The sequence below is a fragment of the Python bivittatus genome, unplaced genomic scaffold (assembly GCF_059951505.1).
Source record: "Python bivittatus isolate LINGU-HERP-01145 unplaced genomic scaffold, Pbiv_v1 ctg000220_np1212, whole genome shotgun sequence".
In the NCBI taxonomy this organism is placed as follows: Eukaryota; Metazoa; Chordata; class Lepidosauria; order Squamata; family Pythonidae; genus Python; species Python bivittatus.
In genome coordinates this window covers 540,812-566,794 of record NW_028277048.1, presented here as the reverse complement: position 1 = coordinate 566,794, position 25,983 = coordinate 540,812, and the positions used below count along the sequence as shown (strand labels likewise).

Here is a 25,983-nt window from a genome sequence, read left to right as displayed (position 1 = left end):
GTGGAATTTGAAACGATGCTTTATACTAAGCAGTACACAGAAACACCAATACATCTCACCATATTTGTTTCTAGTAGAGACCCACTGTAAATCTGGAGGACATTGCTGTTTTGGCACTGAATTTGTGCTTGGTCTTGATTGTATCATGACTGTAAGCCAGATCACTCTTGGAAAAAAGTATTTTCAGAAATATACCACAAGAATCTTATACCTTGTATAAGGTATATTAAATGTGTACAATATTGCTAAGGTAGACGTAGATTTTTCTATGCCATTTTTTCACCAAGTACTAAAAAATAGCAACATTTTCTTTCATGTCTTACAACATTTACAGTAATGTTATAAAATTGATTTTAAAAAGTACGTCAAAATATCTTAACTAAATAAGGACGTCTGACAAGGAAGTTATTAATTAACTGGAGAAAATTATATTTATTGATGAAGAATAATCATTTTTAGAATATTGTCTTTAGGTATATGCAAATTTATTCAATACAGAGACCATGGGGACCTCTCTTTCCATAGGCAGAGAGAGAAAAGTTTATTCATGACATTTTCTTTTGATGGTGGCATAAAACTATTATGAGTGCTATCAACTCTGCTCTCCAAATGCTAGGCAAGTGGGGGGAGCATTTCAGAGTTATATTGGAGCAATTTGAGGGGCTTCTATAAAAACTGAGAATAATATGTACAAGTATGTGTAATGTAAAATAAATACGTATTACAATAAGAATATTTAAAAGTCAAGCCATAGTAAATGGAATAAGAGCATGAATATCCTCATAATTATATTCAAATAAAGAAAAAAAAAACCAAAAACAAAATGCTTTTCTTATATGCAGTTCTCTTTAGAACACATACAATAATTTAATCACCATTGCTATAACCCAATTTTTAAAAGACTCAAATAAAGATAAGATTAAATCCAATAAAAAGCTAAATATGTAAAGAGTTTATTGAATTTTTAGGAGATGAAGGAGTCACTAGGGAGTTGATAGCCAATTATCAGTCAGTATAAAATATTCAGTATCTAACTGCCAATATTGCTAAAATATGATTAGTGATAGATTTGATTAACTATATAGTGTTAAATTAATGTAAGATTTTTAAATAATGCAATTATAAATTAATTCCTACTAGAAGTACTCCTGTTCCAAATTTCATCCATTATTTTCTCTCAGATCTTTCTCGCATAATGCTAAATAAATTCTCTATATTTTTTATTTTATTTTTATTTTTTAGATTTTTTTATCCTGCATTATTTTTATAAATAACTCAAGGCAGAGAACATACCTAATACTCCTTCCTCCTCCTATTTTCCCCATTCTGTAGTCTTCTATAATTTTGTAATCATTAAGTAAATTGCATGAATCAAATCTTTACTATGTGGATGCAAAACTTGTTTCCTTCAACTGAAGTAATGCAGAGATTGGCTCATATTTTTTCAGCAATGCATTAATACCATGCCCACATTGAAAACATGAAAAACACAGGCTTGCAGAATACACTGTCTGATTTATCTTCTCAGAAGTTTCTTTTAAAAAAAAACTTTATAAAACCTTTTTGTTCTCACTTAATCAGAAGCCACGAAATCTTTGCTATTAATTTGTTCATTATAACAAGAGATCAGTGGAAATTCATCTGTATATTTTATCCACTTCAAAAATTTCTTTTGTATATGGATTAATGTATTTTCTCTATTATGACCACATGTAAGTTTATAAAGAACGTTGCATTCATTTTTCTGAAAATGCAACTTTTCGTAAAATAAAAAGGATACATTTTAGGTTCATGACAGCCTGGATCATTTTGATAACCACACCAAATTTTGTGAAAACCAGATGAATTTGGGCTAAAATATGGGTAACACATATCCCCACCCCACAGCTTGCAGTCTCATTGGTGACCAATTATAGGAAAAAGAAAGATCAATTTTGTTTAACTTGAACCAAAAATTAAAAAATTGTACCAGTCAGGTGTAATTCTGAAAATCTGGAAAAAGCTGAAAATAGTGAAATCCAGTTATAACTCAAACACATAATACAAGTTCTGATTCTTTATAGTGACTAAATTCAGCATAGAATGTTACAACAGTAGCTTAACTATGCCTTTAGAGAAAAATGGTGGCTAAAAATCTTAGCTTCAGTATTTATGCTCAAACACTTCTGCTTTCTTTCATTGCACTCAGGTTAGCTGTTGTAAATATCCAGTGCCTGCAGTGGATTCCTTGACAACTTTTTTTTCCTCAGCAACTTCCCAATGATCTCTGCACCCAACACTGCTTACCTTTCCCAATACTTCCCAGCTGCATTTGCCTGTTAGTGGACTGAGGATTCTTTTGGCCGTACTGTATTAGAAGATCCACGTCTGTATTCATTGCCATTGCACAATCTCAACCTATTGGCTACTATGAATGTAGTCAGTTAGTGAAGAGATTTCTTTTCTTGACTCCCTAACATTTCCTCTCTGACACTGTTTATCATGCCTCTAATTGGACAGACTGACATTCTTCAGGCTGTCAGCACCTCCAGTTCCTGCTCCTTGCTTCTACAATTCTTTTCTTCTTTGGTAATGGAGTAGATACTGTGCCAGATGCTGTTTCATGTAGTCTAGCATGAATTCTTTTACTTAGATGCTTTCTTCTTCTTTTCCTCCTTTGTTTTTATTTATTTAACAAAAAGAACAAAGGGGAAAAATGAAACAATAGCAAAAGAAAAAAGAGAAGGAAAAAGAAAGCAATAATACAGTGTGTGGGTGTGTGTGTGTGTGTGTGTGTATGGTGTTTTCATATATGTATATAAAATTTTACACAACTTTTAATAAAGGATGATCTTTATCTATTAAATATGTCATTATATCATCCATAGATAATCTACATCTATAAGCAACTTGTTCATAAATTGCAAATATCTTCATGTCTTCAATCTACTGAATAAATGGGCTTGTGCACTTCTCTTTCCAATGCTTAAGGCTTATCTATATATAATTTCCTAATACAGATTAAAGATAAGCATCAGTCTCCAGAAAAATTGTTTGCAAATTCAATTCATAACAAGTTCTATATAGAAAGAGGACCTCTTTACATTTTTTAACAATCTAGATAATTTTTCTGATATAAATATTAGTTGTAAATCTTCAATCCACTTTGTCAATGGTGACTGCATTCAGATGGAGAGCAAAAGAGTAGTTTGTGGAAACTGTAGAATCTATAAAACAAAACCAGTTGAGGTTTGCATTCCAGAAGCTTAGAAAATAATGTTATGAACATAGAAATAGCTACAATGTATGGATGCAACATCCTTTTTATAAAAAAAAAATGTTTTGTTTACAAAGACTGATCACAAAGGTTTTATTAAAGGAAGATATGAATAGAATATGTGACAGAACATACATTGTAAAGGACAATTTAACTGTCTGAATATTACATTTTGCCACTCTATTAATTCTATTAAAGCAAATGCAGCTAAAGCGAACTACTTATCATTCACAGAAAAAGAATCAAAGCAATGTCTAGATTTAAACTACAGAGATCTTTGTGGGTCCTTTCCTGTAGCAAAAATAAACACCAATCTATTAAAAATATTTTCTGAATTGCTCTATTATTTTTCTCTCTATATATACACATATGCTACTACATAAAGCTAACTTACGTATATTATAAAATGCCTGGGGTCTAACCTGAGCGCCCTTACTGTTTACTTCAAGATGTAGGGGGGGCTGCAGTCAGTGACCAAACTTAAAAGATTTGGGATTTTACAAATAGTTGATATGAGACCATAGGTACAAAAGTAAGAGAAACCGATTTACTTAAATAGTTTAAATAATCAATGCCTATTTACTGTCCCATTCATTCACTCTTATATACCATCCCTCAACCAGGTTGATCAAATGTTGGTTAGGTTTGTGGAGAAGACGCTACATGGAACAGATGGACAACCCAGGTCAGAAATCCTCCAGCAAGGCTTGTAATTTCATCTTCCTTTTACAGCCTGCACAGACTCACAAACTTTGCCTAAGTAAATTGTCCCTTCACTGGAAGAATTCACTGTTAAACAGTTTGTCTTTAAGTGCATCATTCCTTTTTCAATGGAATATGGTATTATTTCCACTTACTCACTTCCCATTTCTTTCATTTACTCTCCTTCCCATTTCTTACCATCTTAACATGATTGATCTTTTATTGATGTCTGCCTTCCCACAATCACAAATAATATCTCAGGTCATTTGTAACACATTCTTGGTGTGAGATTGGATCAGGGTTTGCATCATGACATCTTATAAAAACTGGGAAGTGGTTATAACTCATCAAGGGGGCAACAAACTAGAACAAAAGGGGGAAGATGTCAAAATCTCAAAATCAAATATGCAATTAAAACAGAAAGAAAGGAAAAAATAAGATGCCGAGATGGGGGATTCAAGAGTTTTGCAGGGTGCTACAGCAGAGATACCAGTAGGTGGTGCTCAAAATCTCTGATGTTTCTACACCAATGCATAGAGTATGAGAACTAAACTGAGAGATATAGAGATCCTAGTTCAGGAAGACAAATCTGATCTGAGGATGCAAGGATGAGGATATTGCACTGTATGTAAAAAAAAAAAAAAAAAGTACAAGAGGGAATACTGAGATATTTGACTGAATTTGAAAATCTTATAACTCAGAATATTTGTTGGGCTTTATTTATAGGCTATTGGTGAAGTATGACTCAGAATCCGAACAGGTCAAAAACTCTATGATTAAATGGGCGCACAATTTGAATGCAGCAATAGAGATGCAACAATGCAAATTTCAATGGAAGAAAATTAAATTCACTCTGAACATTATATTCAGAGAAAATTGATATGTTTTATTGTTGGTATAATCCTGTATTTTTTATTGCTACAAGAGACAATTCATTTTCAAAAAATTGCTGGAAATGTAATAAGCAGGTCAAATCATTTTTTTATATTGGTGGCAATGCAGTAAGTCTCAATAGTTCTGAAAAAATGATTCACATTAAAAAGGAACAAATCTTAAAAAGTTGAATTCCCATTTCAACCTATGATATTCCTATTAAACTTTACCAAACCATATTTCCCTTCAAAGTACTGAATTTGCTTTATGTATGGTAACTTCTGCAAGGATACTATAATGCTTCTTATTGGAAATTTAGCAGAGGTAATATGTTAATAGCGAATTAATCTTCATTAGGGAACAAAAACTAAATGCACAAACACTTTAGTAGTTGAGAAAAAGATCTTGGAATAGTAATTGACTGCAAACAGAATATGAGCCAGCAATGATCTGGCTGCAAAAAAGGGAAATGCATTTTTAAACTGCATCAACTGTAGTATAATTTTCAAAATATAGAAAACAATGATTCACTTGGTACTGTTCAACTGGATCCCATTTTGACTACTGTGTCCAATTCTGGGCACCCTACTTTAAAGAGAAATTAGTACAGGCTCAAAGAAAGGTAACAAAGGAACTTGAAACTAAGCCCTAAGAAGAAAGACTGAAGGAGCTGTCTTGAAAGCCTTGAAAAAAGGTGAGAGGGGGGATATGATAGGATTCTTCAAATACATCTCATAGAAGAACAAGACTTGTTCTTTAACCAGAATGCTGTATGGAATAATATATTTAAGGTATAGAATACTAGAAAAGTTTCTACTAGTAAGAGCTTGACAATGGAACCAATTAGCTAGAGAAGTAGTGGTCTCTCCTTCATTAGATGTGTTTGGGTGTCTGGGCTACTTTAATTTTGATTAAAGTAAAGAGTTGGGCTTTAATGGCTCCTTCCAACACTATGATCAAATGATGAAATGATAAATAATATGTGTCTCAAATTATTTTATGTCCATTATAATTCCTTAATCTTGATATCTATCAAAAACTGTTACTTACAGAAAGACATCTTTACAATGTTGCAAATTTCATGCAAATTTTCCACAAAATAGGAAAAAGTGCAAATTTCCTTTCAATCACTTCCTCCAATCATAAAAGGTGCACTTACACAATCTTCCTGAATCAGCTCTTCAAGGGGACTGTTGTACATTTGCAGGACTGTTTCAATTATTGTGCCCTCAGGCTTTTGATATTCCAGAAGCAAAAGAAGCTCTTCATCAACATCTTTCCTATACTCTAGTGCTTGTGGATGTATGTAAGCAGTGTTCTCCCCATAATTCTCCTCTGCACTTGGCATTATAGGTACTCCTTGGGTTATGACGGGAATTGGGATCAGGATTGCCATCGCTAAGTGATGTAGTCATAAAGTGAGACATCATGTGACTGCATTGTTTAGCAACAGCAATCACAGAAGCCATTGTAACCTTAAGATGCACAAGTCATTGAGCAGGAAGTGGCAGGAGTCCCAGGTAAGGAGTGTGGGGATGCCAGGGGAGGGCTTGGGAGGCCTGGTGCAGGCTGTGTGTTAGTTGAGGAAGGCCGGGAAGGGTTTGAGAGGCCTGGTGCAGGCTGCGCATGAATTGAGGTAGTTGGGGAGGGCTTGGGAGGCAGGGAGGGGAATAGACTTGGTTGAAGCAGTACAATGTGGCAATGGAAAGGAAGAAGAGAGAAACATCAGAGAGAAGCAAAGAGATCAGAAGGAAAAAAGAAGTACGTGGGAGCTGAAGTCCTGAAAGCAGCAGAAAGAGCAGCAAGGAGAACAGAGGAATCTCAGCAGTGGCAAGGATACCAGGAGAATGACAGCAGAATGACAACAGAGAGAATGGGAAGATGTTAAGCATCAATACTAGCAGAACACCCAGTTTTTTCAAAGTTGTTCCATAGAATCCTAGTTCTGTGAGAGACTAAGAATTAAAACACACACACACATACACTCACACACATCCCTTTACTTGAATGCAGCAAAATTTTACCACTAGGGCTTTGTCTCTCAATCAGGGGTTACAGAATATATATTTTTTAATTAACTGGTTCTGCAGCCGGAAAAAGTTTGAAAACCCCTGCCCTAAAAGACAAGAGGCCAAGAAGTTCTAGCGCTGGCATTCATTTTAGGGGTCCAAGGTTCTGGCCATCATTTAAAGGCCCAGAATGCTCAAATTTTCAAGAAGTGGGCCAGGTGAGGCCTGGAATGGCAGCAGCATTGCAAAGAAGGACAGCCAGAAAACCTACTAGCAGAGCTAAGCATCTGACTTTGGGTCAAAGTTAGTTGACTGGAGAAAATGAAAATTACAGGATCATAAAAAACTGTAGACTACAGATATACAGGTAGTCCTCACTTAATGACACTAATTGGGATCCAAAGCTCCATTATTAAACAACGTGGTCGTAAGTAAAAAAAAAAACATATGACTGCACTGCCCAGTTGCCATTGTTAAGCGAGGACCACGCGGGTCATTAAGCAAGGACCTCACGTGACTGCAACTTCCTGCCAGCTTCCCCACTGACTTTGCTTGTGGGAAGCTGGCAGGGAAGGTTGCAAATCACAATCACATGACTGTGGCTCCCTGCAATGTTGTAATCATGAACCAGGCATGATCACATGACTGTGAGGACACTGGGCCAGCCATAAGCATAAAGACCGGTTATAACTACCATTCATTCAGTGCCATCGTAAGTTTGAACAGTCACTGAACAAGTGATCATTAAATGAGGACCACCTGTAGTATAAAATTACTGACAAAAGGAATAAGATTGAGACTAGTATAAGGCAGTAAGATAATAATTCAGGTAGTTCTCATTTAGCGACCATTCAGTGATGAAAAAGTAATTTTATGACCAATCCTTGCATTTACAACCTCTGCAGGCCTGTAAAGCAAAGAAAAGCTGAAGTAAGATCATAAGCACAGTCATGGTTTCACTTAGCAACTACTTTGCTTACAACCAAGTTGCCTGTCCCAATTGTGGTCGCTAAACAAGGACCACCTGTAAGAATTATGACATAGTGGAATCGGTCAAGTAATAAGGAAGATAGAAATTGATTTAAAAACAAACATGGCAGGATCCTCAGGTGTATTTTAAAACCTTTATTTTGTTGTATTCTGTAATGAATAATCTCTGATTATTAGAATTCTATTACCTTCTCCCTGTGTCACCTCCCAAACAGAACTTATGACAACAGGTCACTGAAAAACATGAAAGTGAGAAAATTTATTGTATATGTGTTCTTTTAGAAAAAGCATATAATAAAGGGAATAGGAGCGAATTACAGAATGTTTTGCATGAAGATGAAGGTCAACAGTCCTTAGGACTGTGAACTCAGCCACCTGCTCTTTAGATCGATGCCCTTCCTGGCTTGTTAAAGAGGCCTGGGGGTTGTTGGATGAGTGGGTTCTAGCAGTGGTTAATTCTTCTTTGAGTGAGGGGGTTGTTCCTTTGCCTCTTAAGGAGACCTTGGTTCGCTCCATCCTCAAGAAGCCATCACTAGACCCAACTATACTGGACAATTTTTGTCCAGTCTCTAACCTCCCCTTTTGGGGGAAGGTGGTTGAGAAGGTGGTTATGCAGCATCTTCAGAGGACTTGGAAGAAGTGGATTATCTGGATCCCTTTCAGCTGAGATGCAGACCCAGGTATGGGACAGAAACGGCATTGGTTGTGCTTTTGGATGATCTCTGGTGAGGGCTGAATGGAAGTTGTGCATCCATCCTTGCCCTACTTAACCTCTCTGTGACTTTCAATACCATCGACCATGGTATCCTTCTGACTGACTCAGAGGATTGGGAGTAGGCGGCACAGTGCTGTGCTGGTTTGCCTCCTTTCTCCGGGGCCAACTCCAGTCAGTGGTAATTGGGGAGCAAAGATCCTTCCCTCAGCCACAGGGTTTGGTGCTCTCTCCTCTCCTATTTAACGTGAGGGCCCGGATGGGGAACAACAGACTTCAGCTGAACCCTGGTAAGACTGAGTAGCTTTAGGTTTTAGGGCCTTCCAGTTCTAGGAGTATGCCATCTTTGATGCTGGATGGGGTTGTACTGTCCAGACAGACCTGGTGTGCAATCTGGGGGTCCTCCTGGACTCACAGCTCCTGCTCAAAGAGCAGGTGGCAGTTGTGGCTAGGAGGGCCATTGCACAGCTTCAGGTTGTGCACTAGTTGCACCCATTCTTGGACTGGGGACTCTGCTCAGTCATTCATGCCCTAGTCACCTCCTGATTGGACTACTGTAATACCCTGTACATGAGGCTGCCCTTGAAGAGTATTTGGAAGCTTCAGCTGGTGTAGAATGCAGTGGCATGGACAATTATGTGTGCCTCTAGAACAGCACATGTTACACCTCTGCTCCGTGAGCTGCATTGGTTGCTAGTTTGCTTCTGGGTCCAATTCAAGGTGCTGGTTTTGACCTTTAAAGCCCTTCATAGCATGGGGCTGGGTTTATTTGAGGGACCGCCTCTCCCTGATTACATCTACCCATCCCATCTGTCTGCGGGTCCTATCTGTCAGGGAATTACATTTGGCAGGTCCTAGGAGGCAGGCCTTTTCTGTCATGGCGCCTGCCTCATGAAACATTTTCCCCCTGGAAGTGAGATTAGCTCCATCCTTGTTAATGTTCCGGAAGTCCCTCAAGACCTGGTTATGTCATCAGGCCTGGGGGTCCCAGTGGGCCGGTGAAGTCTTGAGGTGACTCCATTACTGTAGTTAACATTCACCCTGTTTTGCGCCTTGTGCTCTTTTACATTTTTTAATGATTGTTTTTATATATTTGTTTAATGCTGTATGCTGCCCAGAGTCACTTTTTGTGAGATGGGCAGCTGTATAAATTTGATAAATAAAAAAAAAAAAAAATAAAGTTGGTTGCTGAGTGTAGTAAGAGCAGTGTATGATGGAATTAAACATGTTTAAGAATAAATATATTTTTCTATTAATAGATGTTTGGCTTGATATTGAGCAGAGAGTAAGAAAAGGATATATGTTTTTTAGATAATTTAATATGGGTATTTATTTTTACTGTTTTTACTGTTTGATTTTAATTGTGAGACAACCAGAGTCACCCTCTGGGGGAGATGGGTGGCATATAAATTTAATAAACAAATAAATAAAATAAATATGATGCTATGATAATCAATTAACTATTTAAATGAATTTATGAATAAGTGTATCAGAAATGTTTGTGTTGATGTTACAGGCGTCTTAGCTGAGAATGTAAATGTGCATGTACTTGTGTATGTAGATGATCCTATGTTGCTCCTGAATGATTTTCAGGGAATGTTGAATATTTGTCAAAAGAAATGAAAATGGCTGTGTATAAGAGATTACTTCTGCCCACTTTGTTATATGAAAGGGATTTAGATATGTAAGGAAAATGTAAAAATTGAATGCAGTGGATTACTTAAGAAGTTGTGTGGTAAAAAAAGAAGGGATAGGATTAAGGATGTACAGGTGAGGGATGAATATGAATACAAAAGTGAGCACAAAAGAAATACTGTACCCTGATGGCGGTTTGTTCACATAGAATGAAGCACGATTGAATTGTAGTATCAATATTTGAAGGAAGAGATGGATTGAGACAGAAGACGGAGAAAGTTATGGTTGGATGAGAGCTGAGACGTTTATAATAACAAAAGGCAGTTATTCATATAATGTGGTATATATACGAAGTGGCAGAAGCAAAGATGCTTTGCAGAGAAAGAAAGTTACAGAGAGGTGTGGTAAATGGTGTTGTGAAAGTGAGCTGACCTCAAACGTGTACACAGATTATAATGGGGAGATGATCTAACCTCGCTTAGAAGTTTTGATGCAGTTTTGATGCAGTATTTTGGGCAAGCGGAAGCGTCTAATTGCTTTTCGAAAGCAGTTCCAAGGAAACAGTATTTCCCTCTAGTCCCCAGGTAACCAACAGCTTGTGACTACAGCCCAGTTTGTACCAAGTGCTAGGTAGGACCATTTCTGCTCCTCCTACTTACCGTCCTTGAGGCTCATGAATCCTTGTGCGCAGAAATTCAGCAAGCCAAGCAAACCCGTCCTTCCAAGCAGTATCCCCCAAACTCCTGACCGTCGCGAGGAGGACGACGACGACGGCGGCGGCGGCGCCCGCTCTTCTGCACCACCTGCAGTCGAAATCAAGACCCCCAATGCGAACGAGGGCCAAGCCTCAAGCGCCTGCTCCACATCACCATGGCAACTGCAAACCTCCGCTAGTCAAAGCGAAGGCGGGTCATGTGTCCCGGAAGAGCCGCCTCCTGGCGCCCCCTCTGGCAGGAAGTGGGGAAACGAGAGGAAAGGAGGGGGAAGCCCGGGCTAACGAAATTAAAGACTCGGCGGAGCCGGTCGGCTCGTATTGGGGAAGCGGTGCTGACTCCGGGGAAGGAGATCCGCTGAGGGGGCGAGGTGGCTGCCCGTTGGGCCATCCCGTCCTCCCTGGGTTTCTCCGCGGCCGCCGCCGGGTCCCGGCTCCGCCCCCCCGTCTCTGTGAAGGCCGGTCTGGTCGTTGGCGCGCCCCCTTCGGGGTAGAAGCTGGGCCTAGCTGGAACCAGAGGTAAGCAAGTGCTGCCCGCCCAGGACCACCCCTGCAGATCACTCTTCCCTCTTGCAGCCGTTGTGGTTCCCGCTCCTCCTTGCCCCCCAGGCAGTTTCGGACCATTTTTTGTTAGTGAGCTTCTTAGTCGTCGTGTTTTTCTCCCCCGTCTGTTGAATGTTTCACACAATGAGTAGCGGTAACCGGGTCAGTTGTTTACTCTGACGACGGCTCCAGACAGTCCTGGTTCCTTTGATAGCTGCACTTGAAACACGTGTTTCCCGCGTTAATATTTTACCTGTACGGTGTCTGTAGGGCGTTCTTGTGAACAAAGCTTGCAGTACTTTCCGCAGAATAAAGGCTTCAGCATCCCTACCTGGTCCTTCTGTGCCCGCCTATTCCCACCACCTAATTAAAAACCCTTATTGGAACCTAGAGAAGTCTGTGTCACTCTGGTTAACTGCCGAAAAGCACCTGATCAACTGCTTCTCTATCTGTAGAATAAGGCTCATTTAGATTCTGATTAATTAAAAGCATCAAAAGACAAGGGAAATGTCTGCCAGAGTACCTGTCTTAATTTTCAATACTTTGGAAATGATGTTACCTTTATACTGACATGATTCAGTGCATAGAGCATGACACCTGTGGAGGTTTAGGGTTGTCCTTGAAAGTCTGACAAAAAAGACAAAAGGTAAAGTAGGGTCCATACAGTTATAGTTTAGGAGATTTTTAAAACAAAACAATTAAAAGGTGGGCTAGTATTGTCACTGCATTATGGATAAGGTGCTAAGGCATGCTATGGATAAGGATGATGCTAAGATCTCTTGCTGAGCTGCACAGTCTGAGACCCAGGCAACATGAAGTCTCCAAAAACCCTAGTATGATTCCCAGAGATTTCCAAAAGTTCTTACTAAAGGTAAAGGTTATTGCATATTTTAAATTTAGTTTAATTTAAATGAGTTAAATTTTTAGAACTTACTTTTGTTCTGGCCTACCTGTTGCTTTTTTGAACATAACATAGCCCTCAAACTCCAGATGTCTCCCTTCTTTGAGAAAAAAAATGTGCATTAATGACTGCGTGTGCTTGGCAGAGGCAAATTATACAAACTTTAAAATAATTTACTTTTGGTTTACTACTTACAGATTTGAAAACCCACTGTGTTAGGATCATGTTAGCCAATCTCACTAGCGCTGTGGCTGTATTTGGAATTAACCGAAGTTTCTGAATTATCTTTGAAGATAGTCCCATAGACAACATTTTGCAGCAAACAACAAGAAAATATGAGTGTTGCCAGTTTGTCTTTGTCTCAGAAAGAATTACAGCTGGTATCTCAGAATTCAAAAACAGTCTGGTAGTACCTTTTCAAATCAGCAGATTTTATTAAAAAGCATCTCAGAGCAGTCTAAGCTGATAAAATTGTACCTACTAAGTGAACTCTGTTATTCTCTATGCCTTATTTTTCAAGGGAAACACTGTCTTCTCCATAACAGGCTGAACACTGGTAACCTTGGCTCCACTCTTATACTGTTTCCTTCTTGTTTGGATTAGCTTTCAATTTATTGACGTTCATATACTCCATTACTTAATATAATAATATAATATAATATTATAAGCGCTTATAATATATAATAATAATATAATAGTTATCGCTTATAAAAATAAAAGCAATAATACTATCGCTTAGTGATAGTAATGGGGACTGGCAACTCTGTCGCTAAGCAATGTGGTCATAAAGTGTGACTTCATGTGACTGCGCTTACTTACAATGGCAGTTGCAGCAGTTCCAGTTGCCATTATTAGGCGAATCCTGTGTGGTCGTTAAGCATGACATCATGTGATCACCATTTTTGACCTTCTGCTGGCTTCCCCATTGACTTTGCTTGTTGGAAGCCGGCAGTGAAGGAAGGGATACTGTGGCCTTCGTAATTGCAAGTTGGTTGCCAAGTGCCCAAATTGTGATCACGTGACTGTGGGGATGCTGCAGTGGCCGCAACTACAAGGACTGGTCATAAGTCTCCTTGTTCAGTGCTGTTGCAACTTTGAACAGTTGCTGAACAAGTGGTTGTTAAGTGAGGACTACCTGTACTAAGTCAGGCAGTGATTCAGAATGTCCATCCTCTCACCTGGCTTAAATGAAAAGAGAAGAGAGAAAGCTGGATGTCAACTGCATATTGATAACAATTCAATCCATGGGCTCAGATGCTGTAGAGAGTAAGGAAGATAACCTTGACAGAAATATGCAGGAATTGTTACCTAAGCAAAAGGGGCTGAAATATTTTTTAAATGCAGAACAAACAAGATATGCCTCCCTAATTCACTGAAGTATAAGAAGGAGGAGGACTTGCAAGATTCTGTTATAACCAGTCTCAGTAAAAATAGTTTTAGCTTTCCTATGGAGCTGATTTCCTGGTCCAGTCTACCTAGTGGGGCTGATGGATGCTTTCCACCAGCAGTTTCGTGTATATGTTAAATAGCAGAAAGGATAAAATTGAACTCTAAGTAACCCAGTGGCACATCTGGGTAAAAGCAAAGCTATAAATTCCCACTCTTTGGAATTGGATTATATGCTATCAAGTTGTTTTCAACTCCTGGTGACCACATAGATTTTCTCCATGATGATCTATCCCCAGTCTGGTCTTTCAGGTCTTCCAACAGTGCACTCATCGCCACTGTAACTGAGTCTATCCACCTTGCTGCTGATCATCCTCTTCTCTTTCCTTCCACCTTTCCCAGCATTAGAGCCTTCTCCAGAGAGCAAGGTCTTCGGATAATGTGTCTGAAGTAGGATAATTTAAGACCAATCATTTGTGCCTCGAGTGAGAACTCTGTGTTGATTTGTTTGATGATTTATTTGTTTGTTTTTTGGCTGTCCATGATATTCCCAGGAGTCTTCTCTAACACCAAAGTTCAAAAGCATCAGTGTTCTTCCTATCCTGCTTCTTTAAATTCCAACTTTTGCTTCCATCATATGTCACAGGGAATACCATGTCTACTATGATTCTGTTCTTTGTAGGTATAGAGACATCACACCATTTGTATAATTTTTCCAAGGCCTTCATGGCTGTGTTTAGCTAGTCTGTGGCATATTTCTTGACTGCTTGTTCTTTTACTATTGATGGTTGATTCTAAAAGTCAGAAGCTATCCACCACTTCAGTATCTTCATTGCCAATTCTAAGGCTGGTTGTTCTACCTGTTGTCCTTAGTTTGGTCTTCTTTATATTTAATTTTAGTCCCATTTTTTTTTCCACTTTGCTCCTTAACTTTTATTACTAGAGCTTGCAAATCCTTTGCATTTTCTGCTATCAGGGTAGTGTCATCAGCATATTTATTTATTTAGTATACTGCCTAGTCCCATAAATGCTTTAGTTGACTAGCAATTTCATAATAAAATAATTGAACAATAAAAAAGGGAAAAAAGTACATAACCTGTCAACATAAAAAAAAATGAAACTAACAATTGAGTCTCTATAAAATAGTGTCTTCCTCTTAGACAATTTTTTAGAAGCAGCTGAGAAGTCCATGAAAATCTAGATAATTGTACTCCTGTTCTCTTGGCAAAGTTCATCCCAAGGGTGTAGTTGTGTGTAACTTAGTTTATTATGGTCATAGACTGGAACAACCTTAAAAATTCCAAAAATATACATTACAGTATATTACAGCTAGACCATAGATGGCTTCTAAGAGCCAATGGCAATAACAGACATTTTGCCACTGCCTTAGAGATTGATCGCTAAGTAGTATGGCTATAATTTCCTGGTCCTGCAAATAAGTGAAGGATCTGTTAGCTCCATATGTCTTTGGAGGAAGTTGGTTGCATCCATTATGGATTGTTGGCTCTCAAGCTATATAGTATTATATTGTGGCAGCTTCACTCAAATTAAAGGCAATTGTAAAGGTGATCTAATTGATCCCACCTGTACAATCAAAGGAGTTAAAGAGGAATGCATTTAGCCTCACTTTTAGTTTAATTGGGGTATAAACAAGTTTTCAATAAGCTGGAATACCATCTCCCCTTTTTAGCTCATTTCCCAATTTCTATATTATATTTGGATATTGCTGCCATTCTTTCTGTAACTCCAGCAGGTTTACACAGGCTTTATCATCTTTTTACTCCAAAGAATTCCTCAAAATTAATTACTCAAAGTTTCTAGTGTTCTCACTGTACTTTAAGACACCAGATGGAACATAAATGGGAGAGAGATTGAACAGGTTAAAACTTTTAAATATCTGGGTATCCTTTTTCAGTCTCTACCTGCTGGGCTAACCAAACACGTGAGCTTAATACAAAACCATATAAAACATCCCTTGCCATGATTAAGTATGCAAGTTCTAGTGCTCAAAACTATGCCCCAGTAGTGATTAAACTTTATAAAGCCAGAGTTACTATATGTGCCTAGCAGTGTTTTATATAAAGAGGTATTCCATATAGAGGCTATTCAAACAAAATTCCTGAAATTCTTAGTAAGAATGCCATAATTGACCCCTAACTCCCTGATACGATTAGAATTAAACTGCATCTCCTTAAGGGTTTGTCTGGGGCTATGCCCTGTCAGATCTTGGCTGAAGCAAACCCTCTGGGGATCCCTTCTCCTTGTTGGATGGGTGCAACTCATCCTTGAGGAATCAAATCAGACAAGATCTTGGATGCTATGACCTTTCCATCCCAGAAAACCCTGGACTATGGTAAACCTTGACTGAATGTAAGTTGAGGATCAAGGATAAAGACATTCAAACAGATGTAGCCAGTGGCTCACATCATAGCTACAGCACCTTTGTTCCTCTGCCTTGTACAATCCCCTGATACTTTTTTAGTATTTTGTATGCCCCACACTGGAGACTTTTCAAACTGGTGCAAACTGACATATTACCCATCAGGGTGACCACAGGCAGATACTCTAATCTCCCCTTATGAATGCCATACCTGCTTATGTTCAGATTCTGAAATCAAATCTGTCTTATATGTATCATGTTATAAATGGGTAAATATATAGATCCTGAATGTCAGTACAAAAGAGGCAGCGGAGTAATATATTCCAAGGGTGATAAAGGAAGTTTCTATTCAAAAGTCAGATCTGAAACCAGGTTGAAATTATGTAGAAAACCAGCTTCTTCCAAAAATAATGATGTAATTAGCTTAGGCATCATGTCTAAGAAGGGATGTTGGTACCTGGGCTGGCTTATTATGAGATTGTGTGTGTGTGTACAGGTGCCTATGTAGAATATATGTCTCTCTATATTTGTGTGTGTATATAATAGTAGAGATCAGAGAGAGACAATCTCAGTACAGCAATAAAAAGGACGAAAACCCCAAAAATGCATAAAATAATCAAAATTTCAAAAATGAAACTTGCAATTGAGTGAGTCCCTATAAAATGATGTTTCCCTCTTAAACATTTTTTCAGTATACTATGATTATTTGTATACATGTGTGTATGGATACACACATATACAAATATTTTATGTATATATAAAATATGTATATTTTTCACAATGAAACCTTGTTTTACGTGACTATTTAGTAGAAGGAAATATCTGTTCACAACTTGTTAAATATGAAAGTATGTCATCACTGTAGTTTACATCATTTATATGATTATATTATTCAAATAATATAATTAACACAGTCTACATTATTTGCATAATGACATAAATTGACACAATGTCATTTTGCAAATGTTGTACATCTCCAAAGAAATTTGGTGTGTTATATATGCAAAGTCTGGTAAATCCAAATCCACTAAATTGAGGTTTCTCTGTATTCCTTTGTCTTTATAACTGTGGATCTTCCCTCTGGTAAGGGAAAAATAATTCAACAGAGTAATATTCAAAAATAGAAATGTCAATAATCATAAAAGAGGATTTCCACACTGTATCATTGAAAAGATGATAATTCATGTGCTTTGATAGGAATGATGATAAGAATACTTGCAGTGGCTACTGATTTTGATATTGATTTTTAATAAATAAATAAATATCAATATTTCATATTATCCTGAAATTGAGGTCCAGCATTATGTGTAGACTTTCTTCTTCTGTTTTGCAACTCCAAAAATCAGCTCCAGAGGGTCTCTCAGTCTCTGAAGGAAATTTTGAGGCCATGCGTGGGAATTGCAAGAAAATGGAATTGCCTACCTCCTGGTTGTTGATGGATGTGATAGAGAACTGGATGTCACTTGTATATTTCTGGAACCTTAGATTCTCTGGGGAGAAAAGAATTAATAATTTTTACTAATGTAATTGATCCTGAATTACCTCAGAAGCCAGATAGACCCATTTTTTCTGTTATCTAAAGCATGTATTATGTTTGCACTAAAATATTATTTAAATTTTAAATTATACATTTCACTTCAAAGACAATATATTTTTATTAAACTACTTTAAATTTAAGTTTAACTTTCATCAACAAATGCAAATCTATAATTATGTTTAGTCATAATTACATTGCATCCCATAAATAGGGAATAATACATTTTTTTCATGTTTGGGAGAAAACAGCTTCACTCACTTTATGGGACAAAGTTGAAATGTTTCAAATGTTCTGGCATAAAGAAATAATAGGTATGCAGAATAAGCCTTTGCTTTCCATCTCAAGGCCACAGTTGTAGATGGTATGTAGCCATAGTGGCTGCTAGTTGCCACCCAACCTATAGAAAAATTGGCCAAGACAACTTTTTCTAAAAAAATTAAAACTTCCATGGGAAATAATGCGACTGAACAGCAACAGCCATTTTAATCTTCTCCAGCAAGACTACAGAATCCAAAATGATTCCTCAGTCCCTCAACCAAGTGCTTAAATATCTGTTTCTTTCTCCTAACACTTCACCTTATTCCAGTCAATCTCTGGCAATGATTGCAGGGTGTAATCAGTCCCTACTTGCTTTTTTCGTGCTGTAAAAAGCAAGTCATTCACAAGCCAGAAAACAGCAGGTAAATCACAGCAGTGGGAAAAGCCAGAACAGTCAAACAGTGCTACTTGAAATGGCCAGTTTTTGTTATTTTTTGTCTTTTTTTCTTGAGCTTGAGATGAAACTCTTGAAAAATATATCCCTGTTAGTGAGTCTGCAATCCTATATATTTCTAATCAGAAGTCCATCTTTATTATTGCATTCATTAATGTTAGGCTGCAGCCTAAATAAAGAGAAATAAAATAGTTCCAAAGCAACTGACAACAAAGTGTTAGTATAATACTTGGAAAACTATGGTTACAGTGCATTCGGAAAGTATTCAGACCCCCTTCACTTTTTTCAATTTTGTTATGTTGCAGCCTGATATTACAATCGTTCAAATTCATTTTTTTTCTTATTAATCTACACTCAGTACCCCATAATGACAAAGTGAAAACAGAATTTTAGAAATGTCTGTAAATTTATTCAAAAGGAAAAACTGAAATATCACCTTGGCATAAGTATTCAGACCCTTTGCAACAACACTTGAAATTTAGCTCAGGTGCCTCCCATTTCTCTTGATAGTTACTGAGCTGTTTCTACACCTTGATTGGAGTCCACCTGTGGTAAATTAAATTGATCGGACATGATTTGGAAAAGCACACACCTCTCTATAGAAGGCCTCACAACTAACAATGCATACTATATCAGAGCAAAAGCCATGAGGTCAAAGGAACTGCCTGCAGAGCTCAGAGACAGGATTATTGCAAGGCATAGATCTGGGGAAAGCTATAAAAAATTTTCTGCTGCACTGATGGTTCCCAAGAGCACAGTGGCCTCCATAATTCTCAAATGGAAGAAGTTTGGCACAACCAGGACTCTTCCAAGAGCTGGTTGCCTGGCCAAACTGGGCAATCGGGGGAGAAGAGCCTCAGTAAGAGAGGTGACCAAGAACCTGATGGTCACTCTGACTGAGCTCCAGAGATCCTGTGTGGAGATGGGACAAAGTTCCAGAAGGACAACCATCACTGCAGCCCTCCACCGATATGGGCTCTATGGCAGAGTGGCTAGACGAAACCTCTCCTCAGTGCAAAACACAGGAAAGCCTGCTTGGAGTTTGCAAAAAAGCACCTGAAGGACTCTCAGACTGTGAGGAACAAGATTCTCTGGTCTGATGAAACCAAGATTGAACTGTTTGGCCTCAATTCTAAACGTTATGTCTGGAGGAAACCAGGCACCACTCATTACCTGCCCAATACCATCCCAACAGCGAAGCATGGTGGTGGCAGCATCATGCTGTGGGGGTGTTTTTCAGCAGCAGGGACTGGGAGACCGGTCAGGGTTGAGGGAAAGCTGAATGGAGCAAAGTACAGAGATATCCTCAATGAAAACCTGTTCCACAGCGCTCAGGACCTCAGACTGGGCCGAAGGTTCACCTTCCAACGTGACAATGGTCCTAAGCACACAGCCAAGACAACACAGGAATGGCTTAGGGACAACTCTGTGAATGTCTTAGAGTGGCCCAGCCAGAGCCCTGACTTGAACCCTATTGAACATCTCTGGAGAGATCTGAAAATGGCTGTCCACCGACGGTCCCATCCAACCTGATTGAGCTTGAGAGGATTTGCAAAGAAGAATGGCAGAAAATCCCCCAATCCGGGTGTGCAAAGCTTGTTGCGTCATACCAAAAAAGACTCGAGGCTGTAATTGCTGCCAAAGGTGCTTCAACAAAGTACTGAGTAAAGGGTCTGAATACTTATGCCAATGTGATATTTTAGTTTTTCTTTGAATAAATTTACAGACATTTCTAAAATTCTGTTTTCACTTTGTCATTATGGGGTACTGAATGTAGGTTAATGAGAAGAAAAATGAATTTGAATGATTGTAGTATCAGGCTGCAACATAACAAAATTGAAAAAAGTGAAGGAGGTCTGAATACTTTCCGAATGCAGTTTAAGTGTCATATAATATAGTTTATTAGGTTGCAGTTTGTTGTAGGATTGGGTACATGAGATTCAGCTGCTATTGCTCTGTTGACCTCTGCCCATCATGGTTTATTCAAGCTAGCTGTGAAGGTTGACTTGATGGATCCAAGGAATGGTAAATGTGTCTATGTAACATTTATGCAGCGGGGGACAGCAGGGGTATGTGGCGGAGTGCAGGGCGGCCAAAAGGGCAGAGATGGGGGGGGAGTTGAAGCGCCCCTGCAGTCATAAGTGTGGGTGGGCTGCCAAGTGCCTGAATTTTGATCATGTGACTGTGGGGGCACTGCAACAGCTGAACTTTGAGGACTGATTGTAACTACCATTTGTTTAGCACTCCCGTAACTTCAAACAGTCACTGAAAGAATGGTCATTAAGTGAGGACTACCTGTAATATAGAAATGATAATCATTAAAACTGTCAAACCATTCATAAATTATTACCAGAAATAGTAATAATAGGCATGTTAATGAGGTATCTTGAATAAACACTATTCTGAATAGTACAGTTTTAAGACTTTTTTTTCCTGTTACTAGATTTCAAAAACATTACAGTTACTATATTTTTTAAAGAATTTAGTAGTTTGTCCTATCATATACAAACCAAATAGCAATATACTTATATTCTTTTATTAAAAATTATATAGTTTTTAAAAAAATCCTAACCTGATATACATAGTGGCTGGATAGCATAGTGGTTAGAACACCACCTTTTGATGCGGGCGACCGGGGTTCAAATCCTGGCTGGTACCTACCTTACCAGTAGGGGTCCTTAGGCAAAGAACCCCTAATGCTTTACCTGCCTATCTCAAATATGAGAGTGACACGAACTAAGAGAGTCATGCTGGCTCGGCCATTACCCAGATTAACAAGGTCCACGTCAGATGTTGGGGAGCCAGGACAATCTGATAAGTGGGCTATTGGAACAAATCATACATGGATGAGACGAGAACCTGGAATTGATGGAATGCTGCTACAGCAGTAGACCTAATGAGAGGGGGTATGTGAAACATATGAGGGAACTATGGATGGACAGAAGACCTACATCCACACTAACTGAGAAACAGCTAGTTACCCAACACTTCAACATAGTGAAGGGGAAGCTGCTCTCACAACTTGAGATAGACCAACTACACATTACATCCCAGACTCAAGAACACCCGGAAAAACAACTGGATGTGCAGCCAACACCTGAAGAACGTCACTACCACCTGCTCCATTACAAAGTACAGCAGCTAATATGAGGCATAAGATCATGGATAAACTAGCTACAGTCAGCCCTCGAGACTGATTACCAAGGCTCACTGGAGAAGTACCATCAGATAGTATGCTAGAGCCCTCACGACAATCCCTACTACCACCATAACTCAAACCAATGAACTGATATACGCTACAGCCGCTGTAATCCTGGAGATGCTTGGCTACACAATCAAGAAGAGCAGCAGTACATCCCCCCCCCCCCCCCCAGAAAATGAGGTTGGAGGCTAAGATCAAGGCAACTCGGAGAGGTTAGTCAGCTGGTGGAACTACAGAAGGATATGGAGATTAAGGATAAGACTTGGCTACTGAAAAAATACATGAGCCTGTGGGAGATCAAGGGTATCAAGGAGGAGGGGATGCATTCCAGCAGGGGAAAGGAGACAAAAGACAACATGGTCTGCAGGGGGAGTGTGGGAAGCAAAAGAGGTTCAGGATAACTCCCTAGAATCTCCCAGGGTATATTCACTAGTTGCTGTAGTATAGATTTAGTTTGGCAAGATTCTGTCTATAGGGTGTAAGCAAATAAAGGAAGTATACTTGACTGGACCATTTCATTGTTGTTCTTGGGCTGGGCCGGACAGGGCCTGACTCCATCTGAAGCAACTGCTAAGCAAAAGCTCACAGCACTGGCTGCCAGGCTAAGGAGATACACTAGAGAAGCAGAGGCCAAGAAGATAAATGCCCTGTTCTCCAAAGAACCATCCAAGGTATATTCCCAACTGCAAGGCAACAGCACAGTAACAGCAGAGCCACCAGCAGCAGAAACTGAACAGTACTGGAAGAACATATTCCCATATGAAAGAGAAGACACATAACACCGAGTGCAAAGTGGCTGCAGGACCTGAAAGCAGACCACAGCAATCTTCCAGAACAGGAACCAGTCACCATCACAGCAGCAGACATCCAACAGCAGGTCAAGAACATGAAGAGCTGGACAGCACCTGGCCCAGACATGATCCACACCTCCTGGCTAAAGAAACTAACAGCAGTGCATGAATGCTTAGCAGCACAGATGAACCAGCTGCTAGCAGCAGGCTCCCACCCAGACTGGATAACACAAGGAAGGACAATGCTGATCATGAAAGACCCTCACAAAGGAACAGCACTGGCCAACTACCGGCCAATAACCTGTCTCCCCACAACATGGAAAGTCCTATCAGGCATCATAGCCCCCAAGCTACAGGATCATATGGGCCAGTGCATGAGCAGAGCTCAGAAGGGCATTGGGAACAACACCAGAGGCTCAAAACACCAGTTGCTCATAGATAGAGCAGTCGCCCGAGACTAAAGGTCTAGACAGACCAATCTGAGCACAGCCTGGATTAACTACAGGAAAGCCTACGACTCAATGCCACACACATGGATCTGTGAATGCCTGGCGCTATACAAAGACAACAGGACACTAAGGACTTTCCTCAAGAACTCAGTGGGAATGTGGAAGACAACACTGGAAGTCAACTCAAGACAGCTCACACAAGCGGCCATCAATGCGGCATATACCAAGGTAATGCACTATCCCCGCTGCTGTTCTGCATAGGTTTCAACCCCCTTAGCCAGATAATCACAAGGACTGGATATAGGAACAAGTTCAAGAATGGAATCACCATCAGCCACCTCCTCTACATGGATGACATCAAGCTGTATGCTAAGACTGAACGAGACATCAACTGAATGATCCACCTGACACAGATTTACAGTGAGGACATTGGGATGTCATTCAGACTGGAGAAGTGTGGCCATATGGTAGTAAAGAGAGGGAAGGTAGTTAAGACTGTGGCTGGTGTGGGTCTTCCGGGCTGTGTGGCCGTGGTCTTGAAGTTTTGTTTCCTAACGTTTCGCCAGCACCTGTGACCGGCATCTTCAGAGTGCAGGAGCACAGACTTCTATGGGGGGTTGGACATGTGAACAGTTCACACAATGAACTTGCTAATCACCCCCAGCAGCCCCTCGTTAACAATTCAGTAGAAGAAAAAACCCTTCCTAATCCCCAGGAAGATACACAGATGCTGACACCAAAACAAGCAGCCACTCAGTAACCCAACCCTCCCACACACCCCCATCCCCCCTTCCCCCCCCCCAGATCTCTATAAATACCCACAGAAGGGTCACTTCACCCTGGGCACAGAGAGAACTGCTCCTGTCTGTGCTCCTGCACTCTGAAGATGCCGGTCACAGGTGCTGGCGAAACGTTAGGAAACAAAACTTCAAGACCACGGCCACACAGCCCGGAAGACCCACACCAGCCATCGTATGCCGGCCGTGAAAGCCTTCGACAATACGTAGTTAAGACTGATGGGGTGGAACTACCAATGGGCCACATAGCAGACATAGAGACTAGCTACAAGTACCTTGGTATCCCACAGTCACATGGGAACCATGAGGAGGAGGCAAGGAAGTCAGCAACATCCAAGTACCACCAAAGGATAAGAGAGGTCCTGAACAACTAGCTCAATGGGAAGAATAAGATCCACGCCATCAACACCTTGCCAGTCATCAAATACCCTGCCAGTATAGCAAGCTGGCCAAAGGAAAATATGGAGGCTGCCAATGTGAAGACCCAGAAGCTCCTCATAGTGTACAGAGGTTTCCACTGCAACACCCAGAGACTGTACACCAGCCGGAAGGAGGGCAGGCAGGGTCTGGTGAGTGTCAAAGCCGCTGTCCTGGATGAAACTCAGAGCTTCCAGGACTACATCAGTAAGATGGCACCCAAAGATGAGCTGCTGAGAGAATGCCTGAGGCAGCAGCAGACATGGGAGGAAGTTCAAGTGGAGGAAGTGCCATGACAAGACAAGACCCTGCATGGGATATACCATTGACAGGTAGCTGAGGTGGCTGACATTGGGAAATCCTACCAGTGGCTGGAAAGGGCTAGACTAAAAGACAGCACTGAGGCACTGATCATAGCAGCACAAGAACAGACACTAAGCACCAGATCCATAGAAGCCTACCACACTAGACAGGACCCAAGGTGCAGACTGTGCAGAGAGGCCTCAGAGACACCCCAACACATAGTGGCAGGGTGTAAGATGCAGGCAGGAACAGTATACACTGAATGGCACAATCAAATCGTGTACAGGAACATCTGCACAGTGTATGGGCTAGACCCTCCCAAGTCCAGATGGGAGATTCCACAGAAGGTCGTGAAGAATAACAGGGCTAAGATTCTGTGAGACTTCCAGATCCAGACAGACAGGCAGGTACTGGCAAATCAACCAGATATTGTGGTAGTAGACAAAGACCAGAAGACAGTGGTGGTGATAGATGTATCAGTGCCAAGTGACAGCAACATCAGGAAGGAGGAGTATGAGAAGCTGGAGAAGTACCAGGGCCTGAAGGAAGAACTAGAGAGTGGAAAGTAAAGGCCAAAGTGGTCCCAGTGGTGATAGGAGCACTTGGGGCTGTGATTCCTAAGCTGGGAGAGTGACTCCAACAGATCCCAGGAACAACATCAGAGCTCTCTGTCCAGAAGAGTGCAGTGCTAGGAACAGCTAAGATACTGTGCAGAGCCCTCAAACTCCCAGGCCTCTGGTAGAAGACCTGAGACTGAGAAAGACACATACCACCCATAGGGGTGAGAGGGGATTTTTTTTTATATACATATATATAAAATAAAAATTATATGGTGAAGGGAAAAATAATAATCTCCCACATACTAAACTAACTATGGAATTAAAAGAGGGGGAACCCCATAAAATTGGGGGGAAGGGAGAAATATTTATTTTATTTATTTATTAAATTTCTCCCCCGCCCATCTCCCTCCAATGGGGGACTCTGGGCGACTCACACAAAACATTAAAACCATAAATACATACAAATACATGAAACATCAAAATTTAGAAACATTACTAAAAAAGAGGAAAAGTAGGGTCCAAGAAGATGAAGAATCTGGGGCTGAAGGCAGCAGGCCTCTATGGGGCTAGCCATCCCCACACTTGAAGTATTCCCTCCCCACCCCAGGCCAAGTGACAGAACCAGGTCTTCAAAGCCCTTCGGAAGTACCCTAAATAACTAAACAAGACTAGAAACTTTAAAAAAAAAAAACACCCAAACACCTAAATTGTATGTAATTTTCACTTTCTCTTAAAATTATATAACTTTCTTCAGGGATTTTGATGGGCATTTTTGCATGAACTGCCCCCTTCAGATCCTTCCACAACATTTCTGTAGGATTAAGGTCAGGACTTTGACTTGGCCAATCCAAAACATTAACCACCTTCTGCTTTAACCATTCTTTGGTCATATGAATTGTGTGTTTTGGGTTGTTGTCTTGTTGCATGACCCATTTTCTCTTGAGCTTCAGTTCATAGACAGATATCCTGACCTTTTCCTGTAGAATTTGCTGGTACAATTCAGAATTCATATTTCCATCAATGCTGGCAATCTGTCCTGGTCCAGAAGCAGCAAAGCAGGCCCGAACCATGATAGTGCCACCACTATGCCTCACAGATGGGATAAGGTTCTTGTGC

At 40.0% G+C, this 25,983-nt stretch overlaps 1 protein-coding gene and 1 long non-coding RNA gene across 6 annotated transcripts in view; one reads left to right on the top strand and one right to left on the bottom strand.

Annotated features, from left to right (window-relative positions):
• Positions 1–537: 537 nt before the first annotated feature.
• LOC148216235 (uncharacterized) lies at positions 538–10,976 on the bottom strand. The gene is made up of 3 exons (XR_015795574.1): positions 10,837–10,976; positions 8,019–8,064; positions 538–3,206 (listed from the first exon to the last, which is right to left on the bottom strand). It is a non-coding gene; the product is annotated as an uncharacterized LOC148216235 (long non-coding RNA).
• Positions 10,977–11,142: 166 nt separating this feature from the next.
• The window catches only part of PHC1 (polyhomeotic homolog 1), a 44,087-nt gene continuing 29,246 nt past the window's right edge, over positions 11,143–25,983 (top strand). For 4 of the 5 annotated variants that reach the window (XM_025166850.2, XM_088137562.1, XM_007428533.4 and 1 more), the window contains exon 1: positions 11,143–11,408. The gene's annotated coding sequence lies outside the window, so the exon portion shown is untranslated. The remainder of the gene's footprint in view (positions 11,409–25,983) is intronic. The other variant, XM_007428532.4, reaches the window with a different exon arrangement.